This window comes from Mixophyes fleayi, chromosome 7 (genome assembly GCF_038048845.1).
Source record: "Mixophyes fleayi isolate aMixFle1 chromosome 7, aMixFle1.hap1, whole genome shotgun sequence".
NCBI lineage: Eukaryota > Metazoa > Chordata > Amphibia > Anura > Limnodynastidae > Mixophyes > Mixophyes fleayi.
The window spans coordinates 39,682,801-39,709,552 of record NC_134408.1 but is presented as its reverse complement, the minus strand read 5'-3'; the positions used below and the strand labels follow the sequence as shown (position 1 = coordinate 39,709,552).

The 26,752-nt window shown below is 39.0% G+C and overlaps 2 pseudogenes; both read right to left on the bottom strand.

The window, feature by feature from the left end:
• LOC142098491 (uncharacterized) overlaps positions 1 to 13,842 on the bottom strand; it is a 182,959-nt pseudogene extending 169,117 nt beyond the window's left edge.
• Positions 13,843 to 14,117: 275 nt separating this feature from the next.
• On the bottom strand, positions 14,118 to 14,273 carry LOC142098723 (U2 spliceosomal RNA; annotated as a pseudogene).
• Positions 14,274 to 26,752: the final 12,479 nt, after the last annotated feature.

Here is a 26,752-nt window from a genome sequence, read left to right as displayed (position 1 = left end):
GGCCCATTCGATTTTCCCCCCACCCCTTTACAGATTTAGTCATATTCCCAGTAGGTATAGTTCCTAAAAAGTGCCAGGAAAATTCCGGTTAATCCAGCACATGTCACACTCCGCAGGCAATTCGGTCAATGATGCCATAGACCAAGATATAAGTTCTGTCGTTTATCAATCATTCGAGGAGGCATTAATGCTCATTCGGCGTTTTGGGGCGGGGGCACTCATGGCCAAATTGGATATTGAATCAGTGTTCAGGCAACTTCCCCTTTGCCCAGATTAATTTCGTTACATTGGATTTAAGATCAAAGACAAATATTACATCGAGAGATGCCTTGCCATGGGGTGTTCCCTCTCATGTGCTTACTTTGAATCCTTTATCTCTTTTCTACACTGGGCGATTCAAGCAGGTACAGGTCACGAGAGCATTGCACATTATCTGGATGATTTTCTGTTTGTGGGTCCGTCTAGTTCCACATTGTGCGCGGATACGCTGTACTCGGCGCAAGCGCTTTTCTCAGTTATGGGGGTACCAGTAGCCAAAGATAAGACGGAGGGCCCAATGACTTGCTTGTCGTTTCTAGGGATAGAAATAGATTCTGTTGCAGGCTGCTGTCGTTTACCAGAGGATAAAATAGCTAAAATGGAGAGTTTGATATCCAGCACTCTGGTCTCTCCTTCTTGTACACTTAGACAGGTTCAAGCTTTGCTAGGATCTTTTAATTTTGCAGGTAGAATTTTTTGTAGGAAATTACAATTGGCCACAGCAGGTAAGAACCGACCTCATGCATTAATTAAGTTGAGTGAGGAAATAAGGGCGGATTTGGCAGTATGGGTAACATTCCTCAAGAAATTTAATAGTTCCAGGATTTGGCCTTCCCCACCTATTTCCACATTAGATTTAGACCTGTTTACGGATGCCGCAGGTGCTAGAGGATTCGGTGCTTTCTTCCAGGGACAGTGGTGCGCTTCCCCGTGGCCTCAGAATTGGATTGAGAGAGGTCTGACAAAGAATTTATTGGTTCTATAGCTTTTTCCCATCATTGTGTCCCTGGAGTTGTGGGCCCCTCAGCTTAGTGGGCGCAATGTGTCCTTTTGGTGCGATAATTTGGGAGTGGTTCAGGCAATCAACCGTCAGAGCGCTTCCTCTAAACCAGCAGTAAATCTGTTGCGCATTCTGGTGCTTCCTTGCTTGGATTGCGACATAAATTTTTGCGCCAAACATGTTCCAGGTATAGACAATTGTATAGCAGACTCTCTTTTCCGATTTGAGTGGGAGCGTTTTAAGTGTCTTACGCCCATGGGCACAGCCTGTCCATCTTATGTTTGGCAGATGGTTGGGCCGGCATAAGATTCTTGGCAGAAGCTTCTCTAGCTCCATCCACATGGAAGACTTATCGGTCAGCTTGGAAACGATGGGAAAGCTTTCTGTTGTCCGGTTCAACTCGTGCCCCCAGGGGACTCTCACGGTATTGACGATTTTATGTGGGGGTGTTATCAGGAAGGGATTAATAAAGCATCAATGGCATCTACACTAGCAGGTATATCAATTATGGCTAAATTATAAGGTCTCACGGATCCTACCAAATCGTTCCTCATTAGCAAAGCTTTAAAAGGGTGGTCCAGGATTCACCCTGCCCCTAAAGATAATATAAGGCCTATAGATCCCTCATTATTGTCCCGAATGATTTTAATTTTGCCAGAAGTGACATCAGACCCTTTCGAAGCTTCCTTGTTTGCTGCAGCGTTTTCTATGGCTTTTCACAGCGCTCTGCAAGTTAGTGAGTTAGTTGCGCAGTCCAAAAACAGGTCAGAGTCAGCTATTTTAGCTAAGAATGTGGTGTTGTATGCCGACAACATGTAATTTAAAATTACACGGTGGAAAACAGACCAAGCAGGAGTGGGGCATTGGTTTACCCTTAATAAGCAGCTAGATCAAATTATATGGCCAGTTAGGCTGTGTCATCAGTTAGCAGGTTTGCGGCCACATCAGGCAGAGATTTGATTTGTACACAAAGATGGGTCCCCTGTTTCCAAATTTCAGTTTCATTCAATTATGCGCAGTGCTTTGAATGCCTTAGGTATACCAGCATCAGAATTCGGTACGCATTATTTTCGGATTGGAGCAGCCACGGCTGCTGCCTCAAGCGGGGCTTCCGTAGCTTCGATACAGTCGCTAGGAAGATGGAAGTCCGATTGTTACAAATGTTATATATGACCTGATGTTTAATCATTTGTTGTTTCCCTTTACGCAGCTCTTCTTTACCTTTTCTTTCTTTCTTAAGCTAGTTAACCATGGACATTTTGCTGTTCGTCGCTATTTGCGGGGACGTGAAGGGATTTTTTCCTCATAGGTTTTTACCTTCACTTGGGTTGCTGCTTTACCTTTTCGTTCTGTTAGGTTTAAGGATGGAATTAATGTTAATATACCCCCCCCCCGTTCATTCTCAACAGCAGTGTTCTAGTTATGTTAGGGTTAGGAATGTCCCCTATTAGGTGTAGTTGTTGTTGTATAAGGGGTTAGGGGTAGCAGAGTTCATTTGTGTTCCTTGATAGTGGGTTTGTAGTTTGTTTGGGTTATCCTTCTGTTCCGGATTTTACACATGTTTTATATTTTGTTGTAGGAGTGAAAAATATGAAGATTGATGTTTGGGTGTTGGGTCACTCTTATGTTTACTGGGCGAGTAGGCATGTATTATCACGAGGATGTCCCTGGTTACCTGTGATCGTTTCCATGAGATGGATAGGGAAGAAAGGCATGAAGTGGGCAGAGTTTATTCCATTTCTTTCTGAGGAAATTTCTAGACATGGTGTTCCTGATGTTCTGGTTTTGCATGTAGGTGGTAATGACGTGGGACAAATTAAATCTCTAGAGCTGATCATTAGAATTCGTGAAGACATGACAGTGTTGCAAGTAGATGGCCAAAAATGAAGTTGTGCTGGTCTTACATTGTTCCACGGCGCCAGTGGAGATCTGCTATTCCTGCGGTTAACATAGCTGCAGTTGTCAGAAAAGTAAATCAAGCAGCCAGTAAAAATTTTCGGGCGCTAGGAGGTTCTGTGATAAATCACCCTTGCTAAATGCAGAGTTTGCTTATTTGTACAGATCAGATGGTGTTCACCTGTCGGATGAGGGCGTATGTTACTTTATAGATCAGTAATGTTGGAGGTTGAGAAGTGTTATTAGGTCTGTAGTTGGCAGGCCGCATATATAGTTATAGATGTCGGCGTGGTAGGAGAGCAGTGCAGTCGGTAAGTGTGCATATGGTGCTCGGTTGATCTTGTCATAGGTCACTATCCCTCTGTTTATGGTGTTATACTATGGTTGGTCCACCTGTGAGGAGGACCCTTGGGCCGGTATTGTCTGGTTTATACTGGTGGTTATAAAAGGTGGCGTAGTCTTGCCGTTGGACTTGATTTTTAGCACCGGCCAATAGATAAGTTATGATCCTGGGTTGGTGGTACTATGGTCTGACCTTTCCACCTTTATTGGTTTTGCTGTTGCTGACTGCCCTGCTCTCATCCACCTTACAGTCCTCTTTAGTTTAAAGTTCATATTCCAACTTAATAAATCCTGTCATTCATTCCAACTTTAATTTGGCGTCCGTGTCTTTATTGGGTATGGTAAAAGGTTATGCCACGGTGTGGTGTGATTTAGGGAAAATTTCCCCTCTATGCATTTTATCAATCAAATAGAGTATATTAGTACAGCACTATCAATGTGAAAGACTTGCATACATTTATCCAGAATTCTGAAACACTGTGATAAATCCTAACATTAAATTACCTGATAACTCTTATCAACCATCAAGCACAGTTTCAGCAATTCTTTATGAACAAAAACATAATTTTATCTTTTACCACTGATCAGGTTGGCTAGTTCCTTCCTAGTTCCTTGCCCAAAACCACTACCAAAGAGATTGCTAATGCATTGTCCTCTCTCCCCCAAAAATTAAACTCCATACACAGATGGTCTGTGGTTGGTACCTGGAGGAGAATTTAAGGTTTATACTTAGATCTTTACAGTACGCTCTCCACAATATGGGGAAAAATTGACCCCTAGATCTGAAATTATTTCTCGCGGACATCCATGAAAGTGAAATATTTCATTTAATTTCAAATTTGATGTTATAGGCACATTATTCCATAAATGTTATGTATATTAGGGCTGCCTGTTTGGCTTAGATGTATTATCATATTATTCATTTTGCCCAGACATGCTTTATATCCAGTATATCCATTAGCATCAAAATTAGACATTTTTAAAACAATACAGCAGCAGACCATGATGAGATAGTTAGATGAGTAGTATTATTGTTGAATGCAGCCAAGGCCTTCAGCTCCATGGAGAAGCCTTTCTTATGGACCACTCTGCACTCTGGTTTTGAATTTGGTCCAATATTTATTTGCTAAGTCCAACTTCTTTATATTGTAACCGGGGCCATGCTTTGTGCTAATGGATAGGCATTTGACTTTCTTTGCAGATAGGCCTTTAGCAAGGATGCCCCTTGTTGCCTGTGCTTTATGTTTGACAGTTAAATAATGTGGTTTCAAAATTTATTTCCAGGGTACCAATAAGTGAGAAAGTGGGACTGTATGCAGATGATATGATCCTGTTCTTCAGAAACATTGATGCTGCCCTGAGCATAGTACTGAGCCTGATTAATCAAAGCAGGTGTCATGATTCTTGTGTGTTATGTAAAGGCCAATAGCTAATTTCAAACAATCAGTCAATATAGTGAAGCAACCTGACAGTGTCCAAAATATAAACTAGTTCATATATATTAGTAGCAGATATTCAGATGTAACATGGGCTGACATACAAGCAGGTAGTCAGTAATCCAAGAGGAACAGGTTCAAATAACAGAAGCTGAGCAAACAAATATTCAGGCAGAGGCTTCAATCTTTATAAACCCAAACATAAAACATGATCCCATATGGATTTTTGAGAGGCAGTACTGGCTATCTTGAAACTATCTTTAACAGAAGGCTATACTGTAAGCTTAAATAAACTGGGCATTGTCCACGGTACTTTAGACCATACTGCTCCAAATGCACAATTTAAGAGATCAAATATCTGGTGTTCTTGATCTTTCAGCCTATAAAGACTTGGGCCTATATTTGACCAAATTATCAAAATAGCCAATGTGCCAGCTTTAATGCTTGCCCAAGTAAGATGGTAAGGTTGATCTTCATGCCTCCAAATCTCCATATTCTCCTAATCTTTCCAGTATTCTTTCTTAGACCAGTTTTGAAATAAAGTACTTGATCTTTTTTGCACCAGACGGGAAAACAGAGCACACATAACATAGGGTCATAAAAGATAGACAAAATAAATGCAAACATGAAGACAATGGGTGGGAAGAACCCTGCTCAAGCTAGAGCTTACAATCTAATATTATTGTATCAAATACTAAATATATTGCCATCAAAAAGGATTTCTATATGGGTTATATAGTAGTCTAAGGGCCACAAAATATTTTGATTCCACAATAACATGTAAGCGTTAGGAGGAAGGTGGATCACAAATGGCTTAAATGTATAACATGGTTGAAACAAAAGATCATGGCCCACTTTAATCACTGCAATATTTTAAATGTTCCTCATCAATAAATTAGATTTTCCTCCATACCTATTAAAAAAGTTCCATATTATAAAATTGAATATTTTTTTTAATTCATTAGTATTTATTATGCACTTTAGACATTGTAACTTGACATGACCATCTTCTTTTTTTCTAATACTCTGGGTGTGATTTTGCTGGGACACTAGTCAGACTCTCTTTCATGTATTACCTGGTGGGAATTTATACAAACTATTTTTCTTCAGGCAACATCAATCATACAAATATTCTCTGCCTAAATAACTTAAAAAAATGTGACAAGTTAAAGTATGGGATTTATGAAAATGACATTTCTGGTAAACCTATTTTTGTATACAGTACAGGTAGAGCAAGATTATTTGAGTAACTAGCGGTAAACAAACTTCAGGGGGTAAATGTATCTGATTTCTCTCTGATGAAATTACTAAGTGCAATGAAACGCGTCAGTAACTTCAGAGCTCTTCGCATTCAACCCTGTTTATTTAATATTTTGTATTACACATTGTGCCTTTATATTGGATGACCAACAGATTCCTATTTTGTGTATTATGTTCTTCACTTTATGGCAATAACCTATAGAACAGGTTTGTTACGCTTGTGGGACCATTGACAGACCTGTGTGGATTTGCTGGCTTGACATGTGAGAGCTGCTGGCAGGCTCATCTGAGAGGTCTTACATGTCCAGTTCTTTAGTTCAGCTATATTTGCCACATTAAGAGCTCCATGTGGATCCTTCCCTCTGTTGGGAGAGCATTACAGGCGGATGCTTTCAAGGAATTATCTCTGCTCTGGTGAGCAGTTCCACTAATGGGACATTGTACACTGTGTACTATCATACACTAGTAAGCAAAATAAACTTACCATCTAATGGAGGCTTCCATTGTTTCAATTTCTGAAAGACTGATATTAATGTATGAACAAAGTGGGTATCCATTTATTGTCCGTTCCTTTTGGAATATTCTAATAGGCACTAATTGATCATATAACGAAAATGTTGTGAAATCATTTAGATTCGAATTATCACTATTCTACAAAACAATATACAATTGTGTGCCTACAGAGATTTATATCAAGTTACCTCCATTTCAGTGATATCAGTCAATGAAATGGATCTTATTTAGTGACAAGTACCATTCAAGGGGTTAATTCAACGGCTGAAACTCCACTGTTGATTTAAGAACTATGGACCACACTTTTGATATTTGTATGAGCATCAAAAATATAATTCCAGCAACTTATAATCAGATTTCGCTAAGAGCAATATTGTCACTATAATACAAAACAGGGTCAACATGTGTATGAATTAGTTTTTGACTTTTTATGCTGTTGAATGTACAATTTTGCCATTCATTACTTAATTATTAAATATTATTGTGATTCAACTGGTGATCTGTGAGAGCGTATGTCATCTGTAACCAGTGTGGTTGATGTTTTAAATACTGTATTGGTCTTCAGTGCTTCAATTTTATGCTTTTTGTTTTGGTAAATGTATCAAGCTGAGAGTTTCCGTCAGGTGTGAAAATTGGAGATGTTGCTTATAGCAACCAATCAGATTCTAGCTATCATTTTGTGGAATGTACTACATAAATTATAACTACAATCTGATTGGTTGCTCTAGGCAACATCTTCACTTTTCTTACTTGAGCCTAAACATACTGGAAAGACAGCTTTTCAACACACAAATTATCTCTGGAATTTCTGGGTTTTTAAAAGGCAAACAGAAAAATAGAGACCTGAGACATGCATAGAAAACAGACTGATTAATAGACTGCACATGTAAGGTGATATTAAAATGGTGTGACAGCTTCCTAGTTATGCTGCACTACCTGGTAATGAAGCTGTTAGTGACAACTTCTTCCTGTAAGTTAGATAAATTACTATTGAGTCATTTTTATATCAGTATTTATCTTGCCAAAAAAGACAGAACAATAGTGATAGAAAATGTAATTATTGCCATGAAATTGCCAGACTTGCATGTGATTCAATGTCAATAAGTAAAATATCCTTTGATAACATTATACAATGGTATAACTCACAGATTACAGGATCTACTGCAGCTTTTTTTTTTACTCAGCCTCTTCCCATTCGACCAATATTTAGTATAATATCAAAGATTCATGAGTATTTAGCGAATCCCTCTGGCAGGCCCATCATACATGCCCAGAGCTCATTAAGTACACCATTTGGTAGATTTACTGACAGACTTATGCGACTTTGTATATAAAATATTGACTATTGTTTGAAAGATATACAGTATTTTGGTGCAAATTATCAAACTTTCCAGCACTACCATTTAGATGTGTTTTGGCTACACTTAGTGCTAAGAATTTTTATTTAACAATTCCAATGGATGAAGGATTGGTGCCACAAAAGAATTGTTACTTTGTACACTGGTCCATCAATATTACAATATTTTCTCCAATTACTTAAAAATGTAGCTAAAAGGAAAAGAGGAGCCTGATACTGAAGTATAATTTATTGCAAAATATATTCTAAAATTATAACACATGCATGTAGTGGTAAACTATTAGACTCCTTGAAGACTCCAGTTGGTGGTTACTAGAATAGACTCCATGCTAGAACATCTCCAAGCAGGTCTTAAAACTGGATGTACAGCTAGATTGCAAGCCTCATTTCAGATTGAATCCGCACAATCTGTGCATGTGCAAGAATAGCGACAACAAATTAATTTCATCCACTCAAACTTTATGCAATTATATCTGTTTCAAGAGTCAATATTTTGTATATTTTGTAGACATCTAGAACTTCAATGGGTGGAATGATGGCGCCAGAGTATGTGAATGCACTAACTTGAAAATATACATATTTTGGGATCCTCCATCAGGCCCTATGTAGTTTTTAAGGGTTATTCTATAAATTACATTTTTAATTTTAAATGGTAAAGCTTGTTGTTTGGCTTATTCACAGGAACTTTTGTGATAGACAATAACATTATTAATAAATTATATAATAACTAAAAAATAATTTACTCTAATAATTCAATATGGTACTCATAAATTATACTTTACTATAATACTTTAGTGATCCAATTGACAATTTAAGACTAATACCAAAAGCAATAATTTATATTAAACAGTTCTTATGTACATTTGAACACCATTTTTTTTTCAAGAGAAAGTCTACTACTATAGTGAACTGGGTGCTAGCCTAGTAGTAATCCAGTTCTAATTTGCTATGGGCAAAGTTTTGAAACATTATTTAGTGAAGTGTAATAACAAGGTGTCAGATTCATTGCCGCTAAATTTTGTGTTTCTGTGCTTACAGTTCTCTTATTTATGGTCACTAGTCAGAATAGGACCACCTGAGAATGTTTATCTGGCCAGGACTTAATTTGCTGGTATATAGTGGTAATGGTGCAGTATGTAAGTTTTTAACAATGTCACGTATATGCTTCTGACTGACATTCTGGTAGTCTCTATCCTCTTTTCCTGATGACAGTCTCTGAAATGTTAACCTCCAAATCTGTGGACTGTCCTCCTTGGACAGTATCACTTGGTACCTAGAAGCTTAACTCACACATGTACCCTTTGCCCACATGCTTTACTTACACATGCCCCCCTGTGCCCAGCAACATTACTCACACGTGCCTCCCTCTGCCCAGCATCTTTACTCACACATGCCACCTCTGCCCACATGCTTTACACGCACATATCCACTCTGCCAAGCAGCTTTACACACACATACCCACTCTGCCCACATGCTCTACACACACACATACCCCCTTTGCCCAGCAGCTTTAATAACACATAACCCCCTCTGCCCAGAAGCTTTAATAACACATAACCACCTCTGCTCAACAGCTTTAGTCACACATGCCCCTCTCTGCCCAGCAGCTTTAATAACACATAACCCCCTCTGCCCAACAGCTTTAATAACACATAACCCCTCTGCCCAGCAGCTTTAATAACACATACACCCTCCCCATCACATCACCCCTTCTTCTGATCTTTTTTCTCCACTACACAGCACACAGGAACAGGAGTATTTCCACCAAGCCTGCCTGCACTTTGTGCCATCTGACTGCTGCAGTCACATGACTTGCTGATGTCACAGGGACTTGGACCGGGATCTAGCCTCCGCCATATGGAAATGGATGCAGACAGCTTGTGCGGTCCCTGCATACACTGTCACAACGCATAATACTTACTGCGGGGGCAAAATTTATTGATAGAAAATTGCACTGCAAGCTGTCCTCCTCATTATTACAAGATTCTATGAATGAATGACACTGCCGCATTTAGTAGTATGCGACTTTACAGCATATGTGTATCATGGGGCACTCAATGGGTTACATTTTCTATACCCAATGCATTTCATCCAAATGCTTGGACTTTCTCAAGGGAACATATAGCAGGCAGCTATTATATCCGGCACCTTTAATTATGTGAGGTGTTTATTAAGGCATGAATCTCAGCTATCTGCAGTATCACATTGGGACTAATACTATTGGAGTTAACTATGGCATAAATACTATGTTCATTACAGTTTTGATTTTAATATTTCGCTAATAAAGTTAAATAAATTGAAGAAATACCATATTTCCCTATGTATAAGACACACCCATGTATAAGACGCACCTTAATTTTGGGGCCCAAAATGAAAAAAAAAGATGTATTACATAAAGTTATTGAACTCAAGTTTTATTTTTCATAAAACTACTCATCATCACTGTCAGAACTCTCATTCATTATCTTGTCCTCATCTGTGTTTGATGACTGTCTTCATATTTAAATTTAAATGTTGCACTATGGGATTCATGCAGAAGACTGACATATTAACATGGTTATTGCATTCCAGCACTTTTTCATGTTTCTGTAGGTAGAGGGCTGCAGTCAGTAACTTTAGTGGTGTACGGTCTGTGACGTGGTAGTGATAGGAGACTGCTGTTTTTTTATTACTGGGCTTGCTAACCATGAACTGCAGTTTCTTCACATGTTAATTATGATTAATACCTAAATTTAGTTAAATATAAAGTAAAATTTGTGTGAATTGAAAGGTAAGCAGTGGTGGAAGTGGGGTGTATATGGTAGTAGGCCATACCGCTACTTCTCATACTGCCTTCAATGTAAAATAATAAAATTCCATTCACTTGTTTACATTCTCATTACATATTTCATACCGCCACTTCTAAACTTCCACTTCGACCACTGAGCTTAATATTCATTGTATGGAGTACATGACCAGTACAATTCAAAATTCTGCTAGATCCTTTGACAAAATATGGGGTCCATGGACATTATTCTTTAACTGCTGGGACCACAGTGTGTGGCATTGTGTAATGATAAAGGAGGGCACAGTGTGATGAGAGGGACAGTAATGAGGGGCCGCAGTGTGATGCAGTGTAATGATAAAAGAGAGCACAGTGTGATGAGAGGGACAGTAATGAGGGGCCACAGTGTGATGCAGTGTAATGATAAAGGAGAGCACAGTGTGATGAGAGGGACAGTAATGAGGGGCCACAGTGTGATGCAGTGTAATGATAAAGGAGGGCACAGTGTGATGAGAGGGACAGTAATGTGGGGCCACATGGTGATGCAGTGTAATGATAAAGGAGGGCACAGTGTGATGAGAGGGACAGTAATGTGGGGCGACATGGTGATGCAGTGTAATGATAAAGGGGGCACAGTGTGATGAGAGGGACAGTAATGAGGGGCCGCAGTGTGATGCAGTGTAATGATAAAGGAGGGCACAGTGTGATGAGAGGGACAGTAATGTGAAGCCACATGGTGATGCAGTGTAATGATAAAGGAGGGCACAGTGTGATGAGAGGGACAGTAATGAGGGGCCACAGTGTGATGCAGTGTAATGATAAAGGAGGGCACAGTGTGATGAGAGGGACAGTAATGTGGGGCCACATGGTGATGCAGTGTAATGATAAAGGAGGGCACAGTGTGATGAGAGGGACAGTAATGAGGGGCCGCAGTGTGATGCAGTGTAATGATAAAGGAGGGCACAGTGTGATGAGACGGACAGTAATGAGGGGCCGCAGTGTGATGCAGTGTAATGATATAGGAGGGCACAGTGTGATGAGAGGGACAGTAATGAGGGGCCGCAGTGTGATGCAGTGTAATGATAAAGGAGGGCACAGTGTGATGAGATGGACAGTAATGAGGGGCCGCAGTGTGATGCAGTGTAATGATAAAGGAGGGCACAGTGTGATGAGAGGGACAGTAATGAGGGGCCGCATGGTGATGCAGGAGTATATGCTATGCTAAAAAAAAATTGTGCTATAGATTGTTTCAGGGAGGGGGGCCCAAACCAATATCTTGCCTAGGACCCCATGAGGTCTAAATCCGGCTCTGCTGTGGTCAGAAAAGAAGCAGGGAACCATGACATGCCTGTTCTGTCTTACCGCTCTCGAAGTAAGCACAAAGTCAATCCGGGAACGCAATGAGCCATAGGGAGCGACTCCAAGTATATTTAACAGAGCCGGCCCCCATGGATCCCATTGCGTCCCGCAAGGATGCTTCGGCTACCATCTGCTGCAGCAACCTGGAAGAAACATCAAGTTTAGCATTGCTGCTAGAACTTCATCTGCCTTCCTCTATAGGACAGTTAAAATCCCAGGCCATCACTACTGCCCTGGTGGTTGCGAGCTGGGCCTGAAAAAGCTCCAAACGCTCATTCTTACCAGGGAATGCATACACACAGATAAACCTGATAGGCTCACCCGCCCAAGAGCCATCTACGATAAGCAATCTGCTGCAGACAAACTCCTGAGCAGAGACTAGTGTGAAAAGGCTTCCCCTGATAAGGATGGCGACCCCTGCAGACTTACAGTCACCCCCTCAGACCAATAGGAGGGCCTGTGGGACTACTGCCTACCCAGATGCCTATAGGAACTAGAGAATGGCAAATAACATTCCTGCAACATGTAAACATAACATTTCTGACTGTCTAGAAAGGTAAACACAGACTGACGTCTAATCTTATCCTTCACACTCCTCACATTAATGGTAAAAATAGAAAAATTAGCCATTAGTTGGAAGAAAAAAGAAAGTTAGCACAGTCAATACATTATTTACCCTCCTTGTCCGATGGGACTTGGTCCGGTCTGCCCGTGTCCCCATGGGGTGGGGGCAGACCTCTCTCTTCCAGCTGGTCGAAGAGGCAGATGTTGGGCAGCTACAAGAACTCCTTTACTTCCTCCTCCTGTTCGGATTCCTGGGCCAGCAACTCCTCCACCATCTCTTCCAGGTTCTCCTCCTGCTGGAGGAGGTCCTCTCCAAGCTCGACCGCTGGTTTCTTTGAAGAGTCAGAGCCGCCAGCTGGGCTGTCTAGCTCTTTCCTCTTCCTCCTTAGTTTGTTCTCCTTATCTGCAGAGGATACAAGAGGGGGAAAATCTTCCAGGGAAAGGGAGGGAGCAGCTTAGGGAGGAAGGGGGTGTTGTGACAGCAGGACGGGAGGGAGGTGCTGTCACAACAGGGGTAGGGAGGAAAGGAGTGGGGAGGAGGGAGGGAAGTTGGAAGGAGGGTGGGAAGAGGAGGGGTGGAAGAGTTCTTACCCACTCGTGGCTGCGGTACGGGCTTCTGTTGCTTCCTCTCGGCTGGCTTGGGTTGCAGGGCAGGGGCAGGTCCACCTCCCAGCAGTCCTTTCCCAGCAGCTGCAGCATAAGATCTTGCTCTCTGGGGGCAGTCCGTGTAAATGTGGCTGGCCAGGCCACAGAGGTTGCATGACATTTTTCGTGGGCAGTCCTTGGTCTCGTGCCCCGCCATTCTTTAATTCCTGCAGGCTGACACTTTGTATCTTCTCGCCATGTGGTCAGCTTCCCCGCACCTCCTTCAGTTCCTTGACTGATCAGCATAGTGGAGAAGGCCGGCAGAGGCACCCAAGGCAATGCATTAGGGCAGGTGTTGGAGACCGTCGGTTGCTGAATCGTTCTTCCTCATCCTGATAATGATGGACCACTTGCCTGTCCAGAAACCGTTGCCGTCCAGGGTCTTGGAGGGGTCCTTGAACACGGAGCAGAAGTGGCTCAGGAAGGTACCCATGTCTTTACCAGGGGTGTGAGGATTCCTCATGGAGACCGTCACTCTTTTCTCCTCTCTCTGGATGGGGCAGTTCCCCACAAAGCGGGAAAAGGGAGATTCCGGTCTCGCTGTCTTCACTGCCTCCCAATACCTCTTACAGATGGTTATGGAGGTGAAGGTTACATAGAAGATGCCCTTGATGTAGGTTTGAATGCTGAGGGTCTCAGCCTTCGAAAAGCCTTGATTGAGGACCATCTTATTCCCAAAGGTCTCTGCCGTCAGGTCTGGGACCCTCCCTTACACCTCCTTTAGCTTCAGGACGACGGTCTGCCTCATCCAGGGTTCCAGAGTGGGAGTTTTCTTGGGGGTATCCTGGCTGGGCTTCCCTTGTCCAGCAGCAGCAGGGACGGTGGAGGCATAGGTTCCAGCTCTGGGCAGAGGCTTCAGAGCGGTGGTCTGTCCTCCCTTCTTCCCAGGGGCAGGAGCTGCAGCAGCTGAAGCCATCTTCCTAGCACTTCTTCCTGGGGCAGAGAGGCTGCACCATGCAGTAAAGTCTACATCAAGTCCCTCACCAGTGTTAGATTGCGCTATGGATGAGCCACAAGCAGCATTACAACCACGGGGTGTTGAAGACTGATAAGAACAGATACTACACTTGATCTTAGCCAAAAGGCAGAGAAAGTGAATTAAAATGTATTATTACACCAAATTCCTTAGTTAATATGGTGGTTTAGACTGATCGAACTATTGTAAAAGGTATGCAGCCAGGGGAAACTATAGAAACTTAAGGAGAAAGGGCTCAATTTCCAGATGAAATGTAAGAAGATGTGGATAACCCGGCGCAGTGTAAATATGCAAATGTAAATATAATGGTTGAATAAATTTATACGTGCAAATGTGCAGTTGGTATATATACAATGCACAAACAATTGGTATAGAGTGATCACTCAAGAAATAAAAACAGGGCAAAAACAGCTTAAGTAAAATCAAATAAACAAAGTTGTTGGCTCATACATAATCATGTTATGGTTTGCCACCATAATATGCAGGAGATGCAAGTATCCTATTTGGAATTATCTATGAAGCTCACATATAGGTCCTGGTATGCTGATAGTCCAAAGACTTTTGATAGAGAACCGTGAATATTGGTTTCCATTCTCAAACATGGCAAAGGAGCAGTATAGTTCCTCTGGTGAATAGAATTAAATCGGAATCTCATCCCACAAGTAGATGTAGAAACGAAAGGATAAACGGCACAGCAGTCTGACAGATAGGTACACAGACTTACCCCTTTTCTTGTTCGGTGGGTTCCACGGATATTACGGTCCTCAGATGCTCACCCAGTTAAAGACTGCAGTGCTGTCTTCTCCTTCTAGATGTCTATTGAACTTCCCTGCTGGGTTGGATGATATGTGCGCATGCGTATGCATATGACGGAAATACGCCGTCCTCACTACCGCTGCCCGGCAAAGTGAGAGTTTCTGCTGATAGTAAATGTGGTAATAGTATCTGTGTTAGAAATAAAGATCATATCCAAAGCGTTTCACCCTAAAAGAGCTTCCTCAGGGATAGATAACAGTAATTAACAGGCCTGGACTTTTTTGTCTCTAGATATAGTAGTATCCGATTAGCATATCTCCTGTATGATTGGTGCACTCTCCGTGAGTGACAGGAAGGAGAGCCGCCTCCAAATTTCTCATTGGTCAGAGTTAAATAAATAGAGAGGCAGTCCATAAAGACTTTGGCTACATAAATATAAATGTCCATAATGCAACAATATTTCTGTGTAAATACAAAATAAGCTAGCTGCTACTTAATCCATTCTTCGAGGTCAGACATTGCAAAGAAGTGGAAAAGGATGGAAAAAAGATGGAAGGGGGTAAATTGCTACATATCAGGTGTATAGCAGGGAAAAACAGTGGCAACCAAAAAGACCTGGTTATTAATGGGCAATGAAGTTAGGTTATGTACATAATTATATAGGCTGGATGAGGAGATAACTGAACTGGTAAATGTAGGCCTCTATATTGAAGGCATCATAATATGGTGTTTAGATCGAAATCTATAATGAGACGCCTTGGTGCAAGGGTTTTGAGGGTGTAAATGAGTCTAGTTTCTTCTTATGAAATGAGTCTCACATAGTCTCCCCCTCGCCATGTTTTAATAACCTTGTGTACACCAATGAATTTAAGCAGAGTAGGATCGTGATTGCAGTATCTTGAAAAATGTTCTGGGACACTGTGTGATTTGAACTGATTTCTGATATTTCTTTGATGCTCTGCAGTCCTAATTGATAGCTTCCTAATAATCTTACCCACATACTGTTTTTTGTATGGGCATTCCAACAAGTATATTATGCCCACTGTATCGCAGGTCAGTCTCTATTTGATCTCAAAATTCTTCTCGGTAACAGATGAAGTGAAGGATATCACTGCTTTGGTTACTTTAACCTTGCTAGTCTTTTAAGCTGAACACCTATTGCAGTAATAATAACCTGCTGTTTTTCATTAAGCCATGTACCTTCCTTATCTGCCTTTTCAGGGGAAATCGTGCTTTTATCTAGTCTGGGTTTAAGATTCCCAGATTTCTTGTGTACACATTTTGGTCTTTAATAGAGGATTTCCTTAAGCTCGCTTTCCCCTAATAGTATATTCCAATGTTTCTTGATGATGGATTCTATCTTTCTAGAGTCCCTGCTATATGTAGTGATGAAAGAGAGGACTAGTGCTTTTTCCACATTATGGTCCTCACCCTGATCGTTTTTCTTTCCTATAAGTTCATCTCTCTCAGTTTCCTCAACTTCTAATAGGCTTTTTCTATAGTAGCATTGTTGTAGTTTTTTTCAAGAAACCTATTTTTCACCATAATGAGACAGATGTAAGCAATTGCTTCTCAGCCTTGTGTGTTTCCCTTTGGGAATGTTATTGAGCCAATTAGCGTGATGACTGCTTGAGGTAGGAATAAAGGAGTTCCAGTCTACCTTCTTAAAAAAAAAAAAAAAATGTTTGTTGCAAGTTGGCCGTCCATAATGAAAATTTCAAGGTCGAGGAAATTGACACTTTTGTCACTAATGTTGCTGGCAAACACAATGTTGAGATTGTTGTTGTTAATATGTGTGATGAAGTCCTCCAGTGTTTTATGGTCTTCTGTCCAGATACAAAAAATGTTGTCTATATAATGACACCACTTAAGGATGTGGGCAGAGAAGGAGTTGTTGGTTTAGACTGATACCTATTAGAATACCAAATGCTGATATCATATCAGCGATCTCTTTTGAGTATAAGAAAAGAATAATATAACCGCTTCACAAGTATCTGCTAGACAGATTAGTATCCTGGGACTATTGTGAGTTCAGTTCCTTGATGTGTGGTTCTAATATAGTAAATGTAACAAAATAGTTGTTAGCTGTAACTTGTAACTGTATCTAAATTAGTAGCTGTTGCATTTTGATAGCTAGGTATAAAGGGATGTGCTTCTACTGTCACTTGTGTTCTCATTATTAGCTGAACTTATAGACTGACAGCAATGATTATACTCCATGTAATTTAAGAACTCAGAAGAATACATCTACAAGAAAGTATGGATACATAATTTATAGAAAACATTAATGGGCCAGATGAATAATCTAATAACTGTCAGATTAGCTAGTTCGTTCAGACCAATTTTATTAGAACATACATTATTAATAGAACTAACAATTAGCTCGAAAAAACAACTTCTCTTTCTCATTAAACACATATTTCTAAGTTTATTCACATAATTTGATTAATGAGAGCACTTATGTCACACTAGTTTTTAACACAGTTAATTTCAATGTTTTAACAAATCAAATCATTAATCTAATATTAATGAATGACTAACACATTTTTTCACTTATGCACAATATGAATAATTAAGGAGCATTGATTCTACAATTTAAGTAATAATTTCACTGTATCAAAATTTTCACTTTAATAACGTAAGCCCTTATTGTTTTGAATCACTATAAAGATTTTTTTATGAGTAAGAGAAAGGAGACGAAAAGAAATGGAAGCATAAAATATATCAAAAATTGTGTTAATAAGAATAAAGAATAAGATTTGTATGCATAATAATTATGGACAATTGTATTATTTTTAATATGTTAGCATCAAAAAATGAATTAAAGAAACTAACCAAAAAAAAATTAAAGGAGATCAATAATAGATAATAACTAAACTATAAGATATTGATTATAATAATCACTAAAAGGAGAATAATAATATAATGCAATTAAAGGACATTTAATATGTTAAAATCACGTAATTATCATTGTAATTATTAGCATCTACATATGAGTTAAACCAGTACAATATAGATTATCGTATCATAATTATACATTTAATTATTCAAAGTGTTAATTGGAGTAAGCTTGGATATCTATGTCTGGGAGGAGTATATGTCAAATGTCAATCACACATTTGTCTCCCTGATAGGTATGTTTGTATACTTAAACCCTATTGCAATGAGGCCACTGACAAAGCTAAGTCGAAAAACGCGTCAGACGGGCAGCGTGTTCCACACTGCTGTACAAGGGAATTCCTTTAGTTATTATTTCCACAACACCTAGATAGTTGCTATATCTTCAACAGGTGAATCGCCGTGATCAGGGACTATGATAAGTATAGCAAGACTATTATATGTAAATGAGAGATGATAGCTGATTAGTATGAAGAGGGATATATATTGAGAGTTAGGACAAGAGAGACTGCTAGACTTGGGTCAGTGTCAGTTCATTAACACAGCGATATATTACTCTTACACACATTATATGGTGATCAGAGAGGAATTGTGTTATTGACTCATAATTATCTGGTACAGCTATACAGGATGATTATATAGGATCAGTTGTGTTTGTAATGTACTATGGGGTCTATGTATCAATTAGATGTGGTACAGCTAAATATTAATCGCTGCACATCGCAATGCAATGATGCATATTTAGGTACCGCTGCTCTTGTACCGCTTCTCTTGGTTTCCCGGCAAACTGACCCCTATGGTGCAAACTTTTTGTCTTATTTACCGGCAGCTTAGTGGTAAGTGATAGGAGAAAGTGCTGTGTGTATGCACATAGCACTTACACTGTACTGGATTTTGCAAAGCCAGAGAGGCTTCAGCTGAATCCCATAGGAAATGACAGGTAACGCCATCCTGAGATGGCGTTACCTGTCTGTGCAATGCAAAGCTTATTAAAGCTTGATGCATTTCAGAACATCGCAGTCCTCATATTCATCTATGGGGTCTGCGATGCTGCACGGTATTAGCCAAAATTGAGGCGATCTCTATCAAATCTCCGCCATTAGGCATATAATGCATAGCAAACATACATAAAAGATGCAGAAACAGTAGTTTCCCCATCTATTATGTGTCAAATATACTTGATGAATAGACACCTATATGCGCAATCTGGGGATCATTATATCGCTTTGAATGAGAAAAAGCAATTCTGTATAGGTTGAGTGGTATTCAGATAAAATTATTTCATGATCAACTAGAAATTTCACACACAGTCCGTACAAACATCGCTCTGTTTTCCTATACTCTTCCTGGTATTTCTGTTAACATATGATCCTCTGGATGAACGGCACTTAAATAAAATGACTCTGACCGATGAGAAACTGCATATAACATATTCAATAAATATCATACTGTCCCTCTAAGGCTTTCCAGTGGTTCTGATTAAACATTTTTTCATTTATTTTTATATCCTACACTAGCTGTGCATATTATCAGCGCTTTGCATCTTAGAACAACATGTGTTTAACATATATTTATTGTTAGCAATCAAATGTATATAACATAGGAGGCAGACAGACACTTGAAATCCTTCTGTTTCATCTCATTACTGGCAGAAATAATTAATATCTGACAGCCAGTTTTAGTGGCTGCAAAATGTATTTTCCTTTAAACAGAATAACATACCAGTTAAGTGATTGCATGAGCGCAGCAAGATAAAATAGCAATAAATTAATAGGTAGAAATCATCTTGATCATTAATGTGACAACTCATTTAAGTGGACATTATTCGCATAGCCCCTGAATAGACTGGAACAAGTATATGTATCACAGTGATGTGTGGAGAAGCTAAAATTACGGGGAGTATAATAATTTCTGTCAGTTTATAAGTTCAATTAATAATGAGAACACAAGTGCCAGTAAAAGCACATCCCTTTATACCTAGGTAACAAAATGCAACAGTTACTATTAGACACAGTTTGGAACTACACATCATGGAACTAAAATCACAATAGTCCCAGGATACTAATCTGTCTAGCAGATATTTGTGAAGTGGTTATATTATTATTTTCTACTCAATGGAGATAGCTGATATGAGATCAGCATATTGATATTCCAATAGGTATCGGTCTAAACCACCATATTGACTAAGGAATTCCATTTTTATTGTAATAATACAACATTTTAATTCATTATTTCTTCTAACTACACTTCTGTCTGATTTTAAAAGATATTTTTTGCCAAAATAAATATATATTTGTATAACAAGATTTTAAATGCAAGTAATAAAAATAAATTTTATACTAATGTGTTACAATTTTTCTTTCCTTTTTTTGATAAATTTATGGTTTTAATCTCTCGGGGAAGCACCCTCTGATCAAGTGAGTGAACAGAAAATAATTCTACTAATTATTAGAGCAAAATATAAACTGGACAATTCAACTTGAGCAGTTCTTCCAAAATATCATATTACTCCTTATAATAATAGTAGGGAATCTTTGCAGAGCTTTATTCTCATTTTCCTCTTTCCTTTTATTATGGATACTTTCATGTGGTCACCAGGGCATTGTTCTTGTACTATGTCTTTTATGTGAAATCTTTGATCCCATATTAGCTTGATTTTAGTAAAGACACCTGAGTTTTTGTACACCTTCTTGAAAATGTTGCTGTTTATCTTGAAGTCAGCCCTGAACTACCATACTTACCCAATATACATATCAGTAATAACCTCTTAGTAAAACATTTCAAATTGGGAACTGTTGTATTTAACATGATTAAATTGAATAAACCACACTAACTGGTGACCCACCCTTGATTGTCTCAGATCCATTTAATTTTGAATGAGCCCTTTATGGCTAATTGGACTACCTAATGTGTGATATTTTTTGATTATGTCTAATAGTCACCAATCTGGGCATAAAAAATAATTTGTACATTTCTAAACCACATTTTCATTTACTAGCAATATTTGCCTGTGACAAAATGTAGTTTATCTAATGACTGATTGTCATTTTCTGTTTAATTTATGTATAACACTGTGAATATTTTATGTAACCATTCATAGTGTATTTTGACCTGACCTGAGTCTGACCTAGGCAAGTGTCAATGGTCTTTTGAAAGAAGCCAGGCCCAGAGATTGATAAGATCTCTAAGTAGTTTGTGTATGCAGAGGAGTCAGACATAGCCAGGCCGAACAAGCAGAGGTGATAACTGAGGTCTTTTGAAATGCCAGGTCTCAGGACATCCATAATTTACTTCGAAAGCCCTGTGTCATTTGGGCATCCATCTAACTTAGGTGAAAATAAAATTCCTAAGGTGGGGGGTGAAGAGCCAACACGAAATGGTTTAAAAATCCCTTGTATCAGTAGTACAGTGTTCATTTCTTTGAGGGAGTCTATCAAGACTGAAATGTCCCATCCTCAACTGTGTTCCCTCACACATCACGTCTTAACTAGTAAGTAGTAACTCTGATTTTATTTGCTATTTTCTTTTCTGAAAAACATTTCTGCAACATTTTGTATGTCTTGTTATTAATTTTTGTAAATAAGCCTTGGAAATATTTTTCAGAATAAACATATTTAATCTAGCTTATTTCTCTGTGATTCTTTTGGAATTTATGAAGTTCATGGAGGCTCATGGTACATGTGTATGTGATTTAAGTGTGAAACATTAATAAGTGGTTCTGGCGAACGTAAGAACACCATAATAAATCCTTTGTGGTGGCAGAAAAGGTGTATTCATTGTTAATTAACTAAGGTGACGCTGTTCAGATTCCTGTATCTGTGACAGGATGGGCGTTTGTGACATTGCCTTAGGGGCATTCTTGCAAGGGACTTTCAAGCCTAAATATTTTTTTATTTCCTTTTAGCATTTACATTTCTTGTAATTATCTTCTTGGAACCAATATTATCACTTACTATAGCACTTTCTTAATGTACAGATATTTCAGCACATTTTCTTCTTAACGATTGCCCTGTATGTCTTAAGCAGTTTAAAGTGAATGCTCTTCAATTTAACATAATTTAAACACATTTTGGAAACTTAAAAAAAAGGTTTGCTTTGTATTATTTTGAACCATGCATACTATTTATCGAAGGGTGAGGATCCTTATTGCCAGCTTAGAAAGATATTTTCAATATTGATAGGGGTCATCATTGTTCGAACCCAGTGTTGGCTAACCTGTGACACTCCAGGTGTTGTGAAACTACAAGTCCCAGCATGCTTTGTCAATATATAGCAGCTTAATGCTGGAAGGGTATGCTGGGACTTGTAGTTTCACAACACCTGGAGTGTCACAGGTTAGCCAACACTGTTCTAACCAATAGATAATGCTCAGCTGACTATGTAATATTTTTTTCATGAATGGGGTATTATTAATATTATCAACCTTTATTTATAGGGTGCCACTGGAGGACCGCAGTGCCGTACAGAGAGCAAACAACAAGACAGTACATGGTAAAATAGTGCAAAACGGTAAACAAATAATGCTACAACTCTCAACACTGCTACTGGGGTGCAAAGTGTATATTCAGGGCAGGGTGAAACCTGTGCCCATTAGAGTGGGTGCAACTAACAGGTTTAGAGCCACAGAAAGAAGTGCAAAGACATTAGATGTGTGGAGTCAATGGGCATAGAGCCCAAGAAGGAGGTGCACAGGGTAGCTGATGAGCAAAGGTTAAAGGTAATGAGAGCAGGAGGAAAAAAGGGCCCTGCTTACTAGAGCTTACAATATAAAGGGGAAGGGACAGACAAACGGTTGACACATAGGTTAAGCCAATGTAAGGAGATCTGACGGCAAGATGCAAGAGTGGGAGAGATGGAGGATGAAAGAGAGTGAGAAACACTATTTGGTGAAATGGATAGGTGGAAGAGTGGTAGGTTTTTGTAACCAGGTAAATTTTCAATGACTGTTTGATACTATACAGGCTAGGGGAAAGTCTTATATAATTGAGGGAGATCGTTCCAGTGGTGGTGGGCAGCACAGGAGAAATATTGGATACAGGAGTGAGATGTGGTTATTAGAAGGATGGAAAGACAATGGTCACTGGCTGACTGGAGGGGGTGGGAGGGAGTATGTATGGAGATGAGTTAGAAGATGAAAGAGCAGTGGAGTTGAAGAGGGCCTTGTACGCGAGGGTGAGGAGTTTGAAGAGGATTCTGTAGGGGAAGGAGAACCATTGTAAGGCTTGGCAGAGAGGAGAGGCAGATGTAGAGCAATGAGAGAGGAAGGTAAGTCTAGCTGCAACATTAAGTATAGATCAAAAAGGAGCTAGATGGAAGCAGGGGAAGACCAGTAAGGAGAAGGTTGCAGTAGTCAAAATGAGAAATGATCAGTGAGTGGATAAGAGTTTTGGTGGCATCCTGGGAGCAGAAGGGTCTGATACGGGCTATGTTCCAGAGCTGGAAGTGACAAGATTGGAGAAGTAGTGGTTGGCGAGGTAATAGGTGAACCACGAAAGTACAGTGACAGAAAGACCAATGAATGTTGTGGAGTAGGAGAAGGTGATCCACGGTGTGAAAGGCCGCAGAGAGATACAGGAGGATAAGCAGGGAGAAGTGGCCCCTGGATTTGGCCGAGAGATGATCATTGGTAAATTTGGTCAAGATACTTTTTGCATAGTGGCAACAGGATAAAAGCTGGAAAACTATTTAGATTAAGTAGGGAAACTAGTTGGCTTTGCACAGTGGCTCAGTGGTGAGCACTTCTGCCTCACAGCACTAGGGTCATGAGTTTGATTCCTGACCAGTGCCTTATCTGTATGGAGTTTGTATGTTCTACCCATGTTTGTGGTTTCCTCTGGGTGCTCCGTTTTCCTCCCCCATTCCAAAAACATACTAGTTGGTTAATTGGCTGCAATCAAATTGACCATAGTCTCTCTTACTCTCTGTGTATGTTAGGGAATTTAGACTGTAAGCTCCAATGGGACAGGGACTGATGTGAATGAGTTCTCTGTACAGCGCTGCGGAATTAGTTCCAAAAAAACACACACAACAATCCTTGATGAGGCGCCTAAAAATAATAAAAGGACTGAAAATAACAGAAAGAAAAGCTGCTGCAAAAAACAAGGTAGCTGCAAACCACCTGCTAAAATCCAATAACCAAAACAAAAAGATTTGCAGCGCTAAAAATCTAATTGATAAATAAGTGTACACAATATTAAAAAACAAAAAATGATCATGGATCATATACCATAAAAAGATTTTATAGGCAATATAAAAGAATTTTTACACAACTACCATAAAAATGGAATTAGTAAGCATCTAACAATCAATGGAGCTAACCCCACATAACAAATCACAATGCACTGTGATTTGAACAAATGTACAAACATATAAGCACACCTATTTGTGTAGCGCTCAGTAGCGCTCAAATAGGTGTGCTTATATCTTTGTACATTTCTTCAAATCACAGTGCACTGTGATTTGTTATGTGGGGTTAGCTCCATTGATTGTTAGATGCTTACTAATTCCATTTTTATTCCATTTTTATGGTAGTTGTGTAATAATTATTTTATATTGACAATAAATTATTTTTATGGTATATGATCCGTGACCATTTTTTGTTTTTTAATATTGTTCACACTTATTTATCAGTTAGATTTTTAGCACTGCAAATCTTTATGTTTTGGCTGCGGAATTAGTGGTCTATATAAATTGCTGCTGATGATGATGATGATGATGAAGCGTGTGGAGTCTGGAATAAATTTGCCCCCTTGTAAAAAAAAATTAAAGACTTGTGTTAGCTGTGAGGTCAGCTCCTTTGCCAATACCCTCCCACACTCCAAAAACATACCAGTAGGTTAATTAACTGCAGACAAAATTATCCCTAGTCTGTATGTGTCTACCTGTCTGTATGTGTGTTAAGAAACTTAGACTTAAAGTTACAACGGTGCAGGGATTGATGTGAATGACAAATATTCTCTGTACAATGCTGACGAATTGGTGGCCCTTTATAAATAAATGATAATGTTGATGATGGTGAAAGTAACAGGCTGGGAGCAAAGCGGTACATGTGGCTGCTGATTGGTTATGTTGCTAATCAACTTGCTGTGCGAGCAATGGTGTCAAACTGTAACATGAATCATGTACTAAGTACCTAAAGGTGTAATTAGTAATCAGTGCTTTTTCCTTCTTCACTTATCTATATTTTGTTGAAATAAAGGTTATGTTGTCTTTTGCTTCAAGAACTTTGCCATATGTTTGAGGAGTGTTGGGTTACTTCAGAAGCATTCTAGGGGTACTTCTGTGAAGACTTCTGTGAAGCACTTTTAGTGTAGTCAACAATAATTGATTGCAGGAAGAAGCGCAGAGTGGCGCACATCATGCCCAAGCTCCTTCCTGCAATCAATATAATGGGAAACTGACGAACACCATGAATGGAGCAAAGGCAGAAGGGGCAGAATATAGTAAATTAGAATATTATAATACAAAAAAAATATTTTATGTTTTAGTAACGAGTACAGGAGTCATGGTATGTGACATGTCATATCCATCATTGAAAAACATTTTTCTTGAATAACTTCCTTTTGTGCGATTTTGGGTGGACCAGGAGGTGTAGCAGCTTACAGTATATAAACAATGATGTGTCGTTTTAAGATAAAAGAAATGCTGATTTCTAGGACAGAAATGAACATGAAGTATTACACTATAGCCCTGCTGTGGATCTTCTCAGCATGTGCTCCAGGACAGTCTGCAGTAAATTCTACAGTTTCTAGCGGTATGTAATTTTGTACACAAAATTAAAATTAAAATATGAATTTAAATTAAACTATTACAAAAACCCCATTCTTTCTAAGATGCTTGATTTTAAAATAATATTGTTAAATTCTTTCCTATTAAAAGTTCATTATACAGCTTTGCACCGAACAGCAGTTTCTGAATGCAGCTGTTCATGGGGTTATAAGATAAAACAGCACATTTTTGATTTCCAGATAGTTCTGATTAGAAAGCACATTGGTGATCAGCATCTTAATGTGGTGATTCTCATATATGAACTCCAATCCAAACAGCAGAACAGAAGTTTCAGGATTGTTTTAATAAAAAAATAGGTACATCAGTTAAGGATATGTTTTCTAATGCACCTCTTATATATAATTTCAGATTAAATTATAAATGTTTTAGATAAGTTTTACCTTATGTAACTAATGTATATTTTTTTCCCTTGTTTATGTAAATTAGATTTTGTTGTAAATAATTTTAAATGAAAATAAATTGCTTACATAATGAACAAAGTAAACAGAACAAATCACATTTTATGTTAATAATATATAAAAAGATTAGGGATGACATTAGTGTGAACAATTAGCTACCTCAAGAAATGGGACAAACAGAAAATGCAGTTAAACATAAAATAAAGAAATATAATAAAGCTAAAGAGCTTTGGAAACAGGTGGAAACACCTGTAAGGACATATGCCACAGAGGTTTTCCATACAAACATGCTTTACAAATAGATTTCTCCTACAAACATGGTAGATAACATATTAGACTTTTCTCACTAAGTACAGTTCTGCCCCTAATAATATTCAGTTCTTTATGACAAAACAGTGGAACAGTCATTTGAAAGACCTTGTATTATGCCCCACATTACTTCATAAACCTTTTGTCATTTATAGGAAAGTCAGTAACCTGAAATTCCCCAGCCTATTTAACAATATCATAGAAGGATGCGCAAATTGTAAATTGGCTATGGCAAGCCAGTGATAAGAGTTGCTACCCGTGTCACCTCTGTAATATTGGGATGACCAAGTATTTGGAGGCTCTATGGATGATGAACATAACCTTATATTATTGTTTACATTGTACGCGGTGAGTGTCGACCAAAAAGACAACTCAAACTTTTCAATATTTTTTCATTTTGGCAAGAACATGTGCTTCTAGACAATTTATGCATAAACACAATAAGAATCTTG